The 19,900-nt window shown below is 52.6% G+C and overlaps 1 long non-coding RNA gene and 1 pseudogene across 1 annotated transcript; both read left to right on the top strand.

Annotated features, from left to right (window-relative positions):
- Positions 1-9,354: 9,354 nt before the first annotated feature.
- LOC120618008 (uncharacterized) lies at positions 9,355-9,930 on the top strand. Its single transcript, XR_005657122.1, has 3 exons — positions 9,355-9,366; positions 9,592-9,667; positions 9,868-9,930. It is a non-coding gene; the product is annotated as an uncharacterized LOC120618008 (long non-coding RNA).
- A 2,611-nt stretch (positions 9,931-12,541) lies between these two features.
- Positions 12,542-19,366, top strand: LOC120617999 (40S ribosomal protein SA-like; annotated as a pseudogene).
- The last annotated feature ends 534 nt before the right edge of the window (positions 19,367-19,900 follow it).

Here is a 19,900-nt window from a genome sequence, read left to right as displayed (position 1 = left end):
CTCTCCCTCTCCCTCTCCCTCTCCCTCTCTCTCTCATGTCCACCAGTCCTAACCTCTTCTATATCATTCTCTTCCATATCCTGCTTTACTAGATTACAAGGCCTAGGCACACAACAGCTGACAGCCTTATGATCCTCAACTGCAAGAAACCCTGTGTCGAAGTAATGCGATGAAAAAAATAGAAAGGATATTTTCCAGAACTGGGGCTCCTGAGTGCTAGAAGCCACATCACACCTCCACACCCCAAGGTTAATCTGCGCTGAGTACAGAAAGTCATCTGACCCATGCCCTCCTGTGAGAGAAGGGGACCAACAATTCCCGACTCCTGACACTTGCCAGACCTCGTAATAGAAGTTCATATGCATGTTAACCCCAACAATAGGCTTGAATAGTAGGGGTGTTTATCTCCATACTGCAGATGAAGAACAGGCTTATGAAAGGGAAGTGGCCCAAATTCACACAGCTAGTAAGTGGCAGAGCCAGGATTCAAACCCAGGTCGGCTGGAACACAGGTCCAAAGTCCTGTTCTTACACTACGCTTCGCAGCTGGCCCTTCTTTCCAGGCCAGACAAAGGAGGCAGGCTCTTGACCGTTTCCTCCCAAGGCCCTGGCGGCTCCACCGGGTAGGGTTTCCCCAAGGGCCAGCTGCCTGTGCAGCTGTCTCCTGACTAATTCCCCTTTCTTGGCTAGGGAAGCCCACAGAATAGAAAGAGCGCCCTTGTTGGTGCCTCCCCGAAGAAATTCTAAAGAGAGCAGCTGTCCTTCGGCCTGCCCTGTGATCCAGAGAGGGAGGTGGGGAGAGAACTGGGGCTCGGCTTCTAGCATAGGTCACATCCCCAGGCTCGTCGCAGGGACCTGAAGGAGTCAGGTTGCGGGCCTGGCAGGGGCAGCAGCGCCCCTCCTCATCCGCAGCGAGGTCCTTGGTTCTGCAGACCTGCAGACTGGTAAAGCTGTGAGCCAGCTCCGAGAGAGAGGAGGGCGCTTTGGGTCCAGTCAGGCACTGTGGAAGCCTCACTGCCATCGCCTGACTCCCCAGCCTCACTCATCCAGGTCCGCCTATGCACCCCCTCGGCAACCTTGGCGACTTAGGCAAACTTGGAAGGGCCCTTGCTCCAGGGGGATCCATGGTGGCCATCCTCCAGCCCTGAAGGAAGGAGCACGCTACTCTCTGTGGCACCCTTCAGCCTCCAGGCAGGCTGCCCTGACCTGTTCTGTGAGTGTCATAGGAGAGAGCGGCCAGCATGAGCTGGCAGCGACTGCCCCTCAACCTGCCCGTCGTCAGCAAGGCCCAGGCCCAGGGCTGGAGGAGGCTGGTGTAGCGGGGGCTGCTGGAGGGGCCTGAGCTAAGTTCCTGCAAGAGCCAGAGAGCATTTCCTCACCCTGACCTTGCCCGGACTTCTTCCTGCCTCCTTTTCCTTTTAGGCTCCTCCCGGAGAAACAATCTCTTCAGCTATGCTGCAAATGTGCACTTTACAGACTTCTTTACATAGAGATGAAATATGTAGTCTCAACAACTCTTTGAGAAAGGTATTATTATCCCTACTTTACGAATGGAACACGGGAGGCTAAGTGATTTGTTCAAGGGCAAATGCAACGTAACACACAGGAAAACAGACTAGAGGAGGGGAGGGACAACCATAGTTCTGGGGGGGAGTTCCTGCAGGAGAGATGGGAAACCCCGTTCCCAGCTGAGGGAGCAATTGGGTTACCTTCCCCACCCCCACTCCCAACCAAGAGCCTTTTGAGAAGCGAGGAGTAGAAAGTATCTCCCAGGCTGGAGAAATGGGCCCCTCAGGCCTGCATCCTGACAGACCACGAGACATTGAGGTGATGGTGGATTCTGTGGATCTTGGCTCAGGAAAACCCCAGGGCTCAAGGACACGCTGCCCCCCACCTCTGTCCCCACCCAGCAGGCACAGCCCCATGTCTGTGTCCTTGCTTTGGCTAAAAGTAAGCAGGCAGGCAGACAGGAGGTGGACTTGGCTCTGCCCTTCCCTCCACTGTCTGGATCCCTCTCAGCTCTCTCCCTCCTCTTCCCTCCCCCCTCCCCCCACTACTGCACTAGACACTACTAGCTCAGTTTTGCCTCTCCTCTCTCTCAAGGTCGTCTCTCTGTCTCTCTGGCTGGGTCAGCTTCACGTCCCCAGCAGCTGCCATCTCACCATCTCACACACCTCCCTCCTGTGGTTCTGCCAGCTTGACAGAGGGTCTTTATCTAGGGGGATGATGTGGCTTTTCCCCACTTCTCCAGTGTCTCATTTCTCCTGCAAGGGTGAACAAGCAGCCGAGGGACCACCACCTTCTTGTGTCACTGCAATAAATTCCCCAAACACAGGCCTCCTTCCTGCCTCCAGACCAGCCCATTTACCACTCCCAGGCCTGGACACGCGTGTGCACACCCTCCTGACCTTGCACACGCAGAACACGCTACACCTGCTCTCCCTTCTCTCCTCCTTCTGCAACCCCTCTGTCTCCTTTCCCCGTGTCCCCTTCTGAACCCCAGGCACCAAAACAGGCAGCTTTCGCCTTCTCCTGGCACCATTGGTCCTAGCCTGTCTTCCAGAATCCTTGTCTGTGGTATGCGTCTAGCTCATGGTTCCCACACAAGAGGCAGTACAGGGTTTCATGCCGTGGCCCCCTGCAAAGGCACTGTGCTGCGAAGGAGCAAGCACTGAGTGAGAACCCAGCGCCCTGAGTTTTACTACTCTGGGCCTGACTCACTGTGTGACATGTGGCAAGTCACACCAACACCTTTTCTGTCTGTCTTCTCTTGGAGCTCCCTCAGCCCAAATCTGTTGTTGGAAGCACATCCGAGCCCATAGGGCGAGGTGTCCATGCCCTTCCCCATCCCATTTCTAGTCTAAGAACAAAGACAGACCCTCTCTACTGTCTCCTGGAACATGCAGGACAAAGAGTCGCCCAGTGGTGAAGGGAGCAAAGGGAAGCGAGGACGAAGAGTGCAGATGCACAGAACACGTCCCGTCTCCCGACTCAAGTTTCTGATCCCAAATCAACTGCACCCTGACCTAAAGCTGGCTTAGCCGCAGGCCTCCCCAAGCCCCGTCTCGTCCCTGCAGAAGAGGGACCTTTCCAAGGTCTCCTCCCACTCGGGCCCAGGAACCTGAGACAGGGACACACATCCTGACCCATCTTGACAGGAGAGGCAACAGCTCTTGATCACACCTCACTGGTAATCGGCATCCCCCCACCAAAGGATTAAGAAAATTCAGTCACAAGAGGGGCACTCCCTCCCCCAGAGGGGCCCCTCCATCCCAGGACAGGCTCCTGGAGCCCAGCCCGCAAGAGCAGAATCAGCTGTAAGAAATCCCCAGGGAGCCATGTCCTGGGAGACGGGCAGGATGGCAGCTGAGCCTCTGGTCTTGGGGTAGTGCTGGGGCAGGGGGGGTAGGCAGTGGGGAGTTGGATGGGCAGAGGAGCAGTGGGACCACTGACGGTGCCTGAGGTCCTGGGCTCTGGGCAATCCTGGAAAATACCAGGCCAGAAAGATGCAAACAGCCCCCACGCTGGGAACATTCTGCAAAGCAGAAGGTGTTGAGCACTTACCCCGATATTTCAAGCTAAAGCACCCTGTAACAGAGGCGGAAAAAATATAGTCTTTAGAGATTCAAGTCTTCCAGATCACCTGCACACTTGGGTTAAAATCAGCTTGCCAACGTAGATGCTTTCCCTTTGAACAAGTCTGTCTGAAAACTGGGTCCTTCTTAAAGTCAGCAGATCAAGACATCATCCCTGCAGAGATTGTGGGAAGTAGAGAAAGATGGGAAACTGGCAGAAATTAAACATTCGGAAGGCCTTGAGATTCCTCAGGGTCCTTCTGTCTAAGCCCCTGTGTCCAGGCAGGCCTTCAGGTAGTGCAGAAGGGTCTTCCTGGCTTGAAGTAAGGGCCAGAGGTCCAGGCAGCAGAAAGCTACCCAGCCACGATTTGCAGGACACTGTGCCAGGCCTTGTGCTAGCCCTTTGCATTGCATGGTTTGTCCAAGGTCAAGAAATTCAGAGTTAGCCTGATTACAAAGTCCTCCACTCTCTTGGATTGGTGCTGGGTATCTGACACACCTGCTGAATCACATATCGTCTCTCACTCGCTATAGGAGCCTTGCATGTAGAACCAGCCCATAAACACCACGCACGGCAGCTCCATGCATGGGGGAGGCTGGCCGCTACAGAAATCTCACCAAAGTAGCCCCTTTTCTGCTTCTTCCCTCTCCCAACATTCCCAAATGGTGGCTCCACACACCTGGATTTCTCTTCCAAGACTCTCCGGTCTAGAGCTCCCTTCCCATACCCCCTCCCTTCCCATCTATTGTCTCTGAGCCCAACTTCTTGGCTCCTGAGCTCCTATTCACTGATTTCTTTCCGCTTCTCCCCCCCCCACTTAGCCTGTACAATAGGTTCCTTCCCTCTCGTTGATAAACAGAATCACAACAAGAGAGGATGTCGGTGTTCCAAGCCAGATTTGAGATACCCAGGGAGCCTCTGGTGCTACAGTCTTCCTCATGGGCACAGAACTCCTGGAGAAGTGGCCTGCCCTGTCTCCTGACTCTCTGTCCACCCCCCGATTCCTGCACACTGCAGCTTGGGGACAAGGAGCGCTGTGCCAATGTACTGCCTCTTTCCTACCTGGAGCCCAGGAGCTGCTCACCTATCTCCTGCCAGAAACAGGGGAAGAGGAACAGGAAAAGGAGAGAGAGAGAGAGAGAGAGAGAGAGTGTGTATGTGTATGTGTGTGTGTGTTGGCATCACCTAGCAAGTTCCCAGCACCCCACACCAGGGCGAGGTCTGGTCAGTGGGTACGTGGCTTTTTCCAAGTCACTGCTAGTTCAGCCAGCAAAGGAGCCGTCATGAACAGGGTGAAGACGTCGGCGCCTGGCCCCCACAGCGCAGGCAGCACAGCTCCTCTATCAGAGCCGCATGGGGATTCCCTAAGTCTTGACCCGGAGATCCCCGGGTTATGTGGATCTTCAGCGTCAGTTTTCTGAGCAGGACAGAGAGGAAACCCCCGAGTCTGCAACACCTCATCTGCAAAGAGATTCACATGGATCCAGGTCCTGCTTCAACCTTAACCATCTCCCTTCACTGATTCTTTGAACAACGACTCTTTAAGTGTCAAACACAAGGGACATTATAATAAAGACAGACAGGAAAGGCCCCTGCTTTCAATGGGGGAGACAGGCACTAATGAGAAAACAAAAACAGTAACAGATAGAAAGTATAATTCACACACAACAAAACGAAGGCGACGTGGCAGAGGCCGGCGGTGGGGGCCCGGGGCCGCTAGAAAGGCAGTGGAGGAAGGCCTCCGGAGGTGGTGATGGCTACGCCACAACCTTCTCGACAAGATGGCAGCAGCCACACGAAATGAGAGGGGAACACTTTCGAGGCAGAGGGAAGACGATGCATGATGACCCCAAGCGAGCGTCAGCGAGCAGGCGAGTTTGAGGAGCAGCAGGGAGGTCGAGAGAGCAGCCGAAGCTGGGTGTGGGACGAGGCAGCGCAGCGGCCTCTGGGTTTTTATTGTAAGTGCGTTGGATCCTTCTCCAAGGAAACAAACACCCTTACCCCGCCTCCCCGCTAGAGATGCTAAAACCATGAGGAAGGAGGGGAGGGAAGTGTGAGTCATAAACTGGGGGGTGACAGTGACCAGAGCCAGTACGACCTTTAAGGAGGACGGCATGCTGCTTGGCTACCAGGCGGGGGTGGGGCAATGGGTGGGAACAGAACCGAAGTGGAGGAAGCAGAGGGAGGCCAGGAGCTGGGGGAGAAGCCAGGAGTCCAGGGAGGGGGACACGAGCAGCTCCTGGGAGCTGCGGCACTTTGAGGACAGGCAGGAAGAGCATTTTAAGGAAGTTTGGTTGGGTTTCATGTGGTGTAATTTCCCCTTGGTCATCTTCTGAAGAAGACTGCATTAGGGGCTTCACTGTCTCAAAGCTTTTAGGGCCGGACGTTGGCTCCTTTTGGACTTGTCTCTAGCTTGAGAGGCCTTAGGAGAAGCAGAGGCCCCAGTGCCGAGTGCACTGCTGAGGCTGGAGTACAAGCGAAAGGGGTGCCTGCCTGGACACCCCCTCGCTGTGTGAGCTCAGGCAAGTCACTTGTCTTCTCTGTTCCCCACCTGTGGCCGAAAAGATTGAATTAGATGATTTCCAAGATACAAACAGTCTTGGATTCCAAGATGCCACAGGTCCTCTTGTTCTCTTAACAGAGATGTGAGAAGATGAGACTTAGAGACCAGCTACTGATCTTCAGAGCAAATCAGCCCCCACGTACCCCATGACCTCCTGGGAGGGGTGGTGCAGGCTGCTCTGCTCCCCTCGGTGCCGAGGGAGGACAGTAATAGGGGCACACCCACTCACCCCCAAGCCCTGCATGCTGCGCAGGCCGCCCCCTCCGAGGGACTGCCCCTCTCACAGGGCCAGGACTCCCAGAGTCCTGCGGAAGCTGCCATCTTTTGATACCAGGACTGGGCTGAGCGCAGCCCCCAGCAAGGTAGAGAAAAGGACTCAGTGTCAACACCTCCCCAAGGAAGGAGTCTGTGACCTCAGCGGGTAGATAGCCCCTTGGAGAGCAGAAGGGCCCCATCCCTTCTGCAGAGGGCCTGGGGTGACCCGAGCCCCTGGAGAACCAAGATTTCAGGCCCCTCTCACTGCTGCCTCGGGGCCAAGCAGAGCCTTCTCCTTCCAGGCTCTTTCCCACCAGCGGGCTGTAGAAGCCCAGGGGTGGCTGCTTTAATGGCCGCCTGCCTTCTCATGCACAGCAAAATGCTTCCCCACAGAACCTGCTGAGCCTTCCACCACATTAGTAATCTGCTCACAGAACAAGAGCTTTCTCCTCTCCTCCCCCGCCTCCTGTCTCTTTCCTCCCTTCTCTCTCTCTCTCCACCACCCCCTCCCCCTTTTACCTTCTCCTCCTGCCTCCTCCCCATCCATCAGAGCCACTGCCACCTCCTGGGAAGCCGAGAGGGTTTATCATCAAATCAGGCTTTGTCATAAGGGAAACAGGTTTGTTTTCCTCACTTTGAGAAGGCGCTGACTGGAGCAGCTAGGGAAAGGGTGATTTGTATATTCAGAGCGTCCTCCCCCTTCCCCCGTGGCTGAATCTGGCACCAATTTTCTCATCTTCCTCAACCACTTCTCCGCTGACCTGGCTCTCTGGCCCCCCATCCTCTTACCCCTCGCCCGCGAGCCTTTGCCACCAGACCCGTCCAGTCAGAATCGCTCCTTCACTCAGTGCACTTCACTCACTCAGTGATTTGAAGGCATTGCTTATGTGCCAGGGACCCCAGGTGCAGGGCGGGGGAGGGCGCGCAGACGTATGAATAAACCACTGAAATGCAAAGCGGTGACCGTGGCGACAGAGGCGGCGCAAAGCACGAAGGTGAGGCAGCCGCTCAAGGTGGGGAGAGACCAAGGGAGGCAGCTGCGGGCATTGGCGGTGACTCAGAAGCAGGAGACCTCGGGCCCCGAATGGGAGTTGTAGGGACAAAGACGGCGGGAGAAAGGGCTCTGGGCCCAGGCAATGCGCCACCAGGTGACCTCTGTGTTAAAAAGCAGGTGTGTGGGTAAGGCCGGAGAGCGGTGTGAGCAGAACAAGCAGAGGCCGTGAAAGTTCCCCTGTTAGGTTTCACCTGGCGATCAGAGGGTGGGGTTGGTATTTCGGAAGTTCTGTGAAAGGCGGTTTTGAAAGAGACAAGTTGTGAGTCTGGAGTGGGGAACTGGTGAGGTTGTGGGTTCCGTGTGAATCAGAAGAAAGATGTGAGTTCCAAGTGAGCACAGTGGTTGGACAGAGAGAGGAGGAGGCATCTGAGGGGCGGGTACAGGTAAGAGCCTGCGGCGGTTTCCTGGTGTGGCGCTCTCCAGCAGAGGGCTGGCTGGGTCCAGGAGACGGCACAAGTGAGCACACCTGCGCGTGGGCAGTGAGGAGGCAGAGATAGGGCAGGGAGGGAGAGCACAGACCTGGGGAACGCCGCGTGGGCGGCGAGCAGATGGGAAAGCAGCTAGGTGAGGGCAGCGCGGGAGAGGCTAATGACTGGAAGGGCAGGAAGGGGCGGAGAGTAAAGAGGGAAGGAGCTGGGTCAGGCCTCGCTCAGGGCACAGCATTGCAAAGGGCCCCCCGCGACGGCTTTGCCAGCAGTCTGGGCTCACTGCTGCCTCTCCCCTCATCTTCAGGTCTTTCTGGAGGCCAAGGGCTCTTCATTCTGCCACCCCACCTTTGGTCACAGTCACCTCTCAATACTGAGCACCAGTTGGCAGCCTTTAGCGAACTCCAGCGGGTGGAAGAGGCACAGCCCTCCTGCTCAGAGCTCTCAACCTAATGGGGGAGGCTGTGCACAAAATCCTCACCCATTAAAAAAAAAACAAAACAAAAAAGTAATATCCATAAGGAATAATGTGAAATAAATGCATGCTGAAGGAATCCCAGAGAGAAGAGGCCGGCTCAGGGAAGGAAGGCAGGGGCATCCTCCCTGGCTCTGGAGCACCAGGCAGACTGGAGTGTGACGTCCATAATTCATAGCCGATCAATCCCGGAGGGCCTGGCACTCTGACCCCTGTGGAAACCGCTCTCTTCTCTGACAGCTGAGCCCTTCTCCTTGGGGGCCCTGGGCCAGCAGGTTTCTCTGTGAAATGTACTCTGGTGCCTGCAACCAGGATGATGGATGAGCAGGCGAGAGCTGCTCAGGGCCGCTGAGGCCAGTGGGGCTGAGCAGGGAGAGAAATGTGATGGCAAAGCAGCTCAGAAACATGAGGGATGCTCAGGGGCTGGACGGGGAAAGCAGGAACATGGGGGCCTCTCTCAGCCATCTCCGTCCACCTGTCTGCCTCTCTAATTAGGTCCTAAGCTCTGTGACACGACTGACACCGAGAGGTTGAGGACAGTTGACAGGCCGGGATAGGGAGACGAAAGAGCGATTGTTTAGGGCCATGGATGTGGAGAGCTCTTGGGGTTCACTAGGAGTGGCTCACTCACAGCCAAGGCCCGTTGCCTGCCCCTGTGCCCAGTGCCCAGAAACAAGTCCAGCCCCGGACTCTCCTGGCATAGATTCAGGCTCCCACTCAACCTCACTTCTTCAGGCATAGGAGACACTGGGGCCAGCAGCTGGCAGAGGAAAAGACACGTTCCTGGGATTACTCCAATCAGGACTCCATACCAGGGACCATGGCAGAATGGGACTGCAGACAGCCGCCCTGGGATGGGAACCTGCCATTTGAGCTGCCTGGCAGGCTGGGCAGTCCACGGCATGACGGGTCAGGCCTCAGCCTACTTCTCCCTCAGCCCTTGCATTCCATTTGTCCAGGCCTCTGGGTTGCACTGTATCCGTTCCAAATGTACACAGGACAACAAGGATGCTGGCAGGTGACCACCGTCTTCCCACTCCCCATCAGCTGCTGGGTGAGGGGGGACCAAAGAAACAGAAAGTCTTGAGAGTCCTCCTTACAAGCAGCTAATGTGATAAGTTGCTGGACACTGGGGAAGGGTATCCTGGGGCTGGGGCAGCTGGCATGATTGGTCTTGCCTGCTCAACAGACAGAACATGACTACATTGTTGGTGGGTAATGGAACTGTCTCTCTTCTCTGGAGGTGAGCGTGGGCAGTAGGGACTGCAGAAGCATCTCTGAGCTGAGCACTCCATGCCTTGTGACTCCCTTCCTCCCAGGTATGAGGGTGATATTGATAAACCGAAAGTGTAGCCTTTTGGAGAGCTTACCCTGAAGGCCATTAGCTGTAGGTAGTAATGCTGGGAATGCGAGACACAGGAACCCAGGAGGGGAGGTGACTTGGGCTGGGGTTGACTGGAACACTGTGTGGAGCAGGCAGTTGCGACCTAGAACTGCCCCTCCTCACTCACTTACGCAGCAGCCCTTGAAGGGCAGTGCCCAAGAGACAGCTGTTGAGGACAAGCTTCTGCATGGAAGGGGCAAGCTTTGCACACAGTCAGGGCACAGCACATATCTGTACAAAGAACAACAGCGAGAGTGTGTTTTGAAGGTAAGAAGCATGAAGGTGCCTCTCCTGGGTGGGTTTGCCTTGGCTGCTTTTTCTTCCACTCCTTTCTGCAGAGGCACCATCCTCTCCCTGACTCCTCTCATCTCTACCTGGCCCTGTTCCTGATCTCCAGGTAGGCCCCTGTTCCAGTCCAGGACACGCCCTGGGTCCCGGAGTGAAAGAACCGGGACAGGTCCCCGCAGCTCTCCCACCTGGGACCTCACAGTCTGCTTTCCCAGCCTGTCCCCTTCCGAGGGTCCTGGATCATCAAGGCAGCATGGGTTTCTCAGAAAGCACCGCAGACACCCAGCACCGACTAGCCTCTGCTCACCCCGGCTCCATATTGCTCTGTGCCCTGTACCTGGAAGGCAGACTCCTATGGCTGCACCAGACAGGCTCCCTAAACCTCCAGCTTCCAGTGGGGTCAGCTGACGGGGGCCTGGCATGAGAGGAGAAGGGCCTGCGGTTCCTGGGCACTCCTCTGGGACGAGCTTTGCCAAGGCGGCCCTCCCACAGCTCCAGCTCTCTCCAGGCTCCAGGGACCACTCTTCCTGTGTCCTTGCAGGATGTCTCCCCTCCTTTGCTCTTGCCCTTAACCCAGCCTGCTTGTGGATGCCATCTCTTTCCTTCTGGACCCTGACTAATGCACACTTTGCCACTGCTCCCTCTTCAGTAGGAGGAAATAGGGAAAAAAGACAGCTTAGACAGCAGTCCTAAAACAAGGCCTTGTCTGGTTAGCTCATCGGCATAAACCTGGCTTTGAATCTTAGCTATGCCACAAAGTAAGTTATTTTTCTTCTGTTTTACTCTTTTCATCTGTAAAATGGGGATATGACTTTCAGGGTTGTTATGAAAATTAAATAATGTGCACACATATAGTACTTTTCATTTTTTGGCACCTAGAGCTTGATAAACAGATATGGGATGTGTCCTGAACTCTCCCTCTTCGAACCCCCTTTGGGGCCCAGCCAGCAGTCACAGTGACCAAGGCGCAGGCCTGCTCTCGGGCCTCTGAGAGACTGCGGGACAGTTCTTGGAGCATGGATCCCAGACCCTTCTCCCTTGAAATGTTACCTTCCCAGGAGGCCTCTACCCTCCCTCTGTGCCATGGGAACAGCCCCGGAGCAACGGAGGGGCATGGGGGATGGGGAGCAGGGGGCAATGAACAAAGACCTTTTGTGCTGGGATCCCAGTTGGGGAGGGCAAGGCTGAGAGTAGCCTGCTTCTCCCACGCATTTCCGAGTCAGGAGAGAAGCTCGCCATGCTCATTGTCACGCCAAGATCACAGCGCTGACCCCTTTCATTTCTGTGGCAACACAGGTGAGGCCAAGCTGACGGCAGCCCCAGCCAGCATCAGGCCTCTCAGGTATTGCCTGACTCCCAGGCCTATCATGTCCCTGCCCCAATTAGAGGCTAGAAGGACACAAATTAGCTTCAGAGAGGTAAAGGAAATGGGAACTAGGACCATGCCTTCACCCAGGTGCTACCTCCACTCTACAGGTAAGAAAAATCTAAGGCTGGCTCAGAAGGGTAATGTGCTTTGCTGCTGATCAGTCGGGCTCTAGCCCAAGCTGTGCCCTCCCTGGGAGGAATGTATCCTTACCAGGAGCAAGGCTGGGTGGCTGGGTGGCTGTCCCTGAAGATTCATGCAGGATAGTGATGGATGTCAGTGGGCAAAAGCAGGGTGAAGCCTGGTGGGCTGGTCAAGCAGCCTCCAGTGGTTGGTCCTGAACTCCAGATGCCATGAGCAGCTCACAGAGTGGAGGCTGGGGCTTAGGGAAGATCCGTACCAGACGCCCCCTGGGTGGGGAGCTGGGCCAGAGGTGCAGATCTTTCTCTGAGAGATCCCAGGATTAGGGGGGAGAGAGGCTAGGAAAGCAGTGCAAACAAATTTACATAAAAAATAGGTTGTGGCTCCAATGCCAAAAGGGATGTGGTCTTGGGGTCTGGGGCCAACCCCACTAGAGTGGGAACTCAGGGAGACTGGCATTGCCTGTCATTGCACCAAGCCCTGGTGATTCCCAGGAGACAGGGAGGAACAGTGGAGCTCTCTTGCTGTGAGGTGGAGAGGGACCCCCCTCCCAGAGCACAGGGGAGCCTGGAAGCACACCTCCCCCGCCCCCCAGCCTGTCCTCTCTCAGAAAGTCGAGGGGCCGTGTGTCGGATGATCACTAGAGCACAGCTCTGTACCCAGGACGAATCCCCACTGCGAGATTTCTACACGCTTCCAGTACAGACTCTCAGCAAGTGTGCCCTGGACACTGCCCATCCTGGCCCCCTGACACAAGCAGACCATCAAGGGGCCCTAGAAGGGCCCAGAATTCACCAGTGTCAACCACAAAGGCCCATAATCATTTTTAATAGTTAACACCTAATCCACTTAATACTGCCAATAGAACTAAAAAATGTTCACATTATACATCCATTTGTTTGTGGGTGTATGAAATCCACTTTTGTAATGTTTAATATTTTTGATTTATTGAATTTTCACTTGACTTTTATCGGCCATGCTCTCCCTTTATTGCTACAAGGGCTGCATATGGCCATGACTTGCACAAACCCAGCCAGGAGTGTGCCAGGCACCAGTCAGCAGCAGGACCCTGGGACCATGAGAGCCCTCTGGACAGCAATGGACAAGGGCTTCAGCCGCCATGGTAGCCTTGCCCTTAGCACACCAAAGGAGGAGGGGACCTGGAGGGCACACCAGGAGCCAGAGCCGAAGCCTAGACTGGGGACCACAGGGGCTCTTCCCAGCAGCCTGGAGCCATTGCCCAACTCCAGGGCCCAGGTACGTTTCATTCTCCTGGGCTCAAGTGCATGGCGACTCCAAAGCTCAGCAGAACAGGGTTGACCTGTGCAAGGCTGACGTCCATGAAGATCTAGAAGATTTTGCCACTACTGACCTGTGTAATGAGGCTTTTCTCACCTACAAAGACCATCAGAGCTGAGTCCAATCCCAGTTCTGCCCTTTCCTAGCTGAGTGACCAAATCACTCTCTCTGAGTTCCAGTTTTCTGTGTAAAATGGGTTTAATACTGTGCCATTGGGAAGGTTGTTGGAGGATTAAAGGAAATAATATGGGCAAAGCTCCTAATATGATGCCTAACACCTAGCAGAGGTTTCACAAATGTTCATTCATTCTTACCCTCATCCCTAAACCCAGATAAACAGTTGGAGTGTCATGGCCACCCCCATGAAGCTACTCCCACCTCTGCAGACACCCACATGCTCTTCAGTTCACCCCTCTGCACCAGCTGGCAGGGGTGTGAGGTGAGGAAGCTTGGGGAGGAAGATGGGAAGAGAAAGCACTCTGGTTAGGAAAGGGGGTGGTGGTATCACCAGCAGAGCCTGTCCCAGCCATGCCGCAGCTGGAAAAATCTGTCAAACATCCTCTGTAGAAGGAAGCCCAGAGTGGTGCCATGTCCTTCTGTGCCCCGCTTCCCTCCAGCAAGCTGAGGCAGATGTTTCTGGGTTATGTGCTCTCTGTGACTCTAGTACCCTGGAGACCTGGCTGAAAAGATTCCAGTGCCCAACTTTGGGCCTGTCCTGGGATCCTCAGGCTTGTAACTAGCAATAGCTGCGAATCCTGGCTAAAATGCTGCAGCAGGGAGAATCAACAACCATTGTCGCTGAGCCTCTAATAAATGTAATCATCAGCGTTAGGGGAAAGGGCGGGGAGTGCGTGGGGCTGGTAACATAGTGATTCTACGAACTGGCCTCCGTCCCCATTTGCATCAACACACCCTCACCTGGAGCCCAGCAGGAGGACAGGAGCTGCCAGTCAAAGCAGGTGGCCTGGCTTCACCCTGTTCCCAGCCTCTGGGGCCTCAGCAGCCCCCAACACTCACTCCTTTCACAGATCTGGATAGAAGTTCGTGCCTGGGCAGGAGGGGATAAAGGGAATCTTAGGGAAGGAGAGGGAAAGAGGGAGCATGTGGAGAGCTCCATGCTGAGAGAGAAGGCCAGGACTCCACCCAGGTCTGAGTCTGTGGTTTGATGATCAGACTTCAAGAATTTCTTACTCCATGAGCTCAATTTATTGAATATCATTTAGTAGAATCTTGGTAAAGTGCTTACCATGTGCCAAGCATTGCTTTAAGCATTTCGCAAATATAAACTCATTTAAGAGTCTCACAACAACCCACAAGGTAGATGTTATTATTATCCTTACTTAGCAGATGAGGAAACTGAGTCACAGAGCTGGTTAAATAATTTGCCCAAGGTGACAAAACCTGAAGTGGCAGATCCAGGACATGAACTAGGTGGCCCAGCTTTACTGTCTCTGCACTTAACCCCTTTTCTGTGCTGCCCCCGAAACTCCTGTGTCTGGCACGTAGTGGACATTCCCCAGGTGTTGGCTCTCTGGAGCACTGGGCTGCGGGGGTCATACCTCTTCCTTTTCTTACTCCCAGCCCCTCCCAACTATGACATTTAGTACTACCCACCCCACTTTTATTGCATTTAGCCCCCATCCCAGAGTCTGGGGATATTTTAAAACATTTCTCCAGCAAACATTGGTGAGTGTGCATGAGGCCCTGGCCTGTGGAGAGCACCATTTCCTCCCTTCTCCCCGGCTCTGGCTAAGTGTGAGCACTGATCAGACCCTCCTCATGGTCATGGGTCCACAACACCAACCCAGAAGCCCCCCAGAGTGTTTCCCTAGTTACTTACATGCTTGACTATTCCACATATCTTAACTGCTCTCAAAAGCTTAAAAACTAAGCTGGAAGCTGACATCTTCCAGAGAAGGAGTTTTCTTGGGGATGAGACAATATGGAGGGGTTCATTGGAAATGGCCAGGCTCACCTCATCCACCTGGGACCCAGCTACCTCTGCAGCAAAAGACACAGCCCCAACATACAAAATCAGGGCACATGAGACATCCATTTGTGTTATCTCAGAGTTTAACTGGTTCCCCTAGAACAGCAACTCCCACAGTTCAGATCAACATTGTGGAGAAAACGTCAAGGTCTATGTCTATTTTGTTTGTGTCTCTGTGCTTCTTGTACCTAGCACAGTGTTTGGTGTGTTTATATTTATTTAATGAACAAACGAATTAATATTCTCCTTTGTCTCATCCACAATCTCATATTCCAGACTCCAGACAAGTTCTGTTTGGGTTTTAGAAAAGATAATTTTTTAATGTCTTTTTAGTCCTCTTCAATGCATGCGTTTTTTATTGTGAAAATATACATAACATAAAATTTATAATTTTAACCATTTTTAAGTGCATAGATTAGTGGCATTAAGTACATTCACATTGTTGTGCAGCCACTGCCACCATCCATCTCCATAATTTTATTCATCTTCCCAAAGGCAGTTCTGTACACATTAAACAATAACTCTCCGTGTCGCCCTCCCCAGCCCCTGGCAATGACCATTCGACTTTTTGTCTCTCTGAATGTGATTCTTCTAGGTACCTCATAATTGCCTAAGTTTGGGTAGATGGCTCTATCGTAACTGAGTTAACTATTCACTTGATTATTTGCAATCTTTCCTTAGCATCAGCAATATAGCAACAGATATATTTGTGCAACAAGCTTTGTGTGTGTATTTAGGATTATTCCCTTGGGTTTGATTGTCAGAAGCGAGTATTACTAAGGAAAAAATAACTTAAACATTTGCAGGTTTTTGATACATACTGTCAGCAGTTTATAGATAGCACCTAAAAAATGTATAAATGTGCACATTTCTCTGTATTCTTACCACCATTGGATATATATTTTTTTGATGCCTTGCTAATTTGTTAGGCAAAAATCTATATGTCATTGTTAGACCAGAAATAGTTTGGACAACTGAAGTTTAGTGGAAAGAGGGCTGAACTTGGAGTCAGATCTACTTTTGGAAGGTGAGTATAAAGCAAAATGCCCTGAACTGAAGAGAAAACAAGTAGGTGCTACTGTTTTCAAGTATTTAGGCCCTAAGTGGGGCTAGAAGAATGAAAAGCAAGGGCAGGAAAAGAGACCAACACGTGTCAAAGTCATTAAGACAGTCTCTCAATCTGTTCACAATTGAACAGACTTTGTTAACAATTTCACCTTACAGATGAGAAGACTGAGGGTAAGAGTTAGCCGTTAACTTTTGCAAGGTCAGACAATTCATCAGTAATAATGTAAACTAAAATATATAGACTACTACTACTACTACGTGCTAGGCACCATATTAAGCACTTTATATAGAGCATCTCATTTACTCCCTATCTTCCCAAATCCCCATGAAGCTTGTCTCATTTGGTCCCATTTTATACATTTCTCGAGATCACAGAAACTGGCTGCATGCTCGGGCAGCTTGCTCGAGCAGTCTGACCCCAGGCCTCCTGCAGGTCCTTGTCATCTCTCATAGCGCAGGTACCTCGTTCCTGATGACACATAGCTCAGGTTTTCCTTCCTTGGCTTCCTGGAGTTTCCTCCTCTTAGAACACCCTTCCCTATCCCCAGGTTTTTTTGGTTTGGCTAACTTATCCATGGGAATCAGTTCAAAAATGGTCCTGACTCTCAGAACGCGCCCGCCTCTCCCTCAAGCCTACGCTGGATTTAGGAGTCTCTCTAGGTGCTTTAAGGGAATATATACCTATCATAGCAGTGGCCACACCACGAGTGCTTACACATCTGTCTCTCTAGCTAGGTGTCCTTAAGATCAAAGTGTGTGTGTGTATGCTCTTTTTTTACCTCCATATTTCTTTACCCACACCTGCCTGGCACACAGTAGGTCTCAGTAAGTGCTCAGTGAATGAATGCATTCTCTGCCATGCAAACCCAGATCTGGCTCATCTCACAGTCTGAGGTTTAGGAGTTGCCAGCAGAGGTGAAGCAGGGTGGGAGGAAGCGCACAGGGCAGGAGTCCTGGCTTCTCCTCCTGGGACAACTCTGAAATCTCCTGGGCCAGCCAGATTGTTTTCATTCTTCACACCTTCACTGGAGACTCACAGACTTCCTCATAAAGAACTTTGGGGTGCTCAGGAAGGCGGCGCTATGGAAACAGAAACTTCATCCTGGTGGGACCACAGTAATTAAATTTCTCTGCTAACAAGTTCATCCCGGAACAGCCTCTGCTCCAGACTGGTCCTCTGGGAATGAGACCTGGATGTTTTCTTTCTCTTCAGCCAGACCCAGTGGCTTACTGGAAGTGCTGGAAGCCCAGGAAACTGCTGACACACAGGAGAAAAGAAAGCGGGTCGGGGTTTGGGGGAGCACTCCATGTGGCCTAAAGCCTGGGGCTGTCAGGTTCTCCAGGGAGGCTAAGAAGCCTCAGGACCACAGGCCACAAGGCATAGAGGGCAAAGATGCCCTTTCCTCAGAAATGGGCCTGCTTTCCTATCACACCCAGCACTGCTACACTTACAAGAACCCCAGCAAAGCAGGCACAACAACAACAATAAAATGTTAAAATGACTTCCTTCTTCATATTCTAGTCATTATTATGAGAAAATCAGCACTTTTTTGGAGCTTCTTACTCTTAATTTATCTTATGTTTAATTTTCTGTTACATGGGATGTGGGGGCAGTTGAGAAAGCACTGTAATAATTTTTAAGGCTCAGGACCTCCTAAATATCTTGCTCTAGCCCTTGCAGGCCCATGCCCAAGGATGGCAGCCCTAGGTTGTAGGAGAAGCAGATCGAGGAAGACTCCCTGAAGGAGTGTGAAGAGAGTAGCCCAGCAGGTCCAATGAAGTAAAGCCCCTGTGAGACTGAGTTTGCATTTCTTATTTGGTCTGGGACGGTGCTGCGACTAAATGTCCATGCCAGGAGCCCCAGGGGGTGGGGATGGCTGCTCTTTGCCCAGCCACAGCCTTGTGGGATGATGGCATCAGTCATCCTCCTATGAGCCACTTCTTCCACTTGCCAACATTCCATCTTTAGAGAGGAAAGTCACCAGAAGGGAAGGGAGGAGGGTCAGGTGGAATGGGAGCAGGGAGGACTGGGCTTTGCCTTGCAGGATTCCTCTTTCAGCTCTAGAATGTTTAAAGATCAGGATGAAAAATTAAAAAGTAAAAAACAAAACCAGTAAGCCAATTACTCTAAAGAAGCTTTCCTGAAAGAAAGGGGGGAAATCAATATTTAATTCAGAGTCCATTGATTTGCAATTTGGGTCCCACGCTCAGCACTCGATTTTGTTCAGGTTTCTCTATGAGAGATTATTATGGAGCCGCTGGCAATGGATACTGAGAGCTGAAGAGAAAGGCCATGATGGGAGACAGAGAAACAGGTGCTTTCCCAGACTGAGCAGGAGATGGCAGCCTCCAAAAGCTAGGAGGGATATGAAGAGAACATATTGGGTCCGTTCCCCTGCCTCTGAGTAGAGTGGTATCTAATTCCTCCTGAAAAGAGCTGCCTTCACTTAGACACACACTGCACACACACTTACACACACAACACCACCACCACCACCACCTGCCACCACAAATATCTTTATCAAAAATGCCCTATCTTTTCTGCACTACCCAGACAGGGGCCCGCACGGCATTGCTCTCGGCTCCCACATAACTTAAAGGGAGACTTTCACAATGTCCGGAGCCCTGATGTCCTACAAATAAAGGAGAAGGATGTCCTCAAATTTCCTGCAGCAGGAACCCAGTTAGGTAGCACCAATCCTGACTTCCAAATGGAACAGTACTTCTACAAAAGGAAAAGTGATGGCATCTACATCACAAATTTGAAGAGAACCTAAGAGAAACTTCTGCTGGCAGCTCATGCCATTGTTACCATCGAAAACTCTGCTGATATTATCTAGAAATACTGGCCAGCAGGCTGTGCTGAGGTTTACTGCTGCCACTGGAGCCACTCCTGTTCTGGTCCCTCTGCTCCTGGCACCTTCACTAACCAGATCCAGGCAGCCTTCCGGGAGCCGAGACTCCTGCTGGTTACTCATCTCAGGGCCGACCACCAGCCCCTCACAGAGGCGTCTTATGTTAACCTGCCCACCATTGCCCTGGGTAACACAGACACTCTGCGCCGTGTGGACGTCGCCATTCCTTGCAACAACAAGTGGGGGTTCACCCGGCAGGTCTGAGGTGAATGCGGGCCCGGGAGGTCCTGCGCATGCGTGGCATCATCTCCCGTGAACACCCGTGGGAGGTCACGCCTCATCTCTGCTTCTGCGGAGATCCTGAAGAGATTGAAAAGGAAGAGCAGGCAGCTGCTAAAAAGGCTGTGACCAAGGACGGGTTTCAGGGTGAACGGACCACTCCAGCTCCTAGGTTCACTGCTGCTCAGCCTGAGGTCGCAGGCTGGTCTGAGGGTGCGCAGGTGCCTCTGTGCCTATTCGCCGGTTTCCTACTGAAGAGCAGAGCGCTCAGCCCGCCATTAAGACTGGTCTGCAGCCCCTGCTGCTCAGGCCGCGGAATGCGTCAGAGCAATCACTGAGTGGTCTTAAGCCGTTCTTCAGCAGACTCTTAAAATGCAAACAATGTTGACTGAAAAGAAACAATTTCTGAAAGTTAAAAAATGCCCTAATTTCTTAGAGCTACAAACCGAAGTATCTGGGGATGAAAAAATCATAATATCTGTAATCTACTCTAAAATACTTCAAAAAAGAAAAAAAGGCCAAAATATTTTAGAAGAGACTGCATATACTTTCTCCCTTTTCATTGCTCAGGCCTTCTAGCCAGCTGCGCCCACCCAGAGTTTAGCCTGAATCCCTGTTGCTGCAAATGAAACATGTGGCACTCTCTTCTTACGTAGACTGGCACGGAACTTGGCTGCTCACCCGCCGCCCTACTCCCACCTCGGACCCTCAAACAGACAAGGGGGCAGTGACAATCTGCTCGATGAAAAATTGGATATCGCCACGTCCATGCTGCCAAGCTGTCAATCAGTCAGCCATTCGGCAGATGCCGTGGCACAGTGGTCCTGCTGCGCCGCCGGGGGGTGGGGACAGGAATGGGAGAGAAAGAGAGGTATGATTTTC

The sequence above is a fragment of the Pteropus medius genome, unplaced genomic scaffold (genome assembly GCF_902729225.1).
Source record: "Pteropus medius unplaced genomic scaffold, Ma_sr-lr_union100, whole genome shotgun sequence".
Classification (NCBI taxonomy): Eukaryota; Metazoa; Chordata; class Mammalia; order Chiroptera; family Pteropodidae; genus Pteropus; species Pteropus medius.
This window is presented reverse-complemented; position numbering and strand designations above follow the sequence as displayed.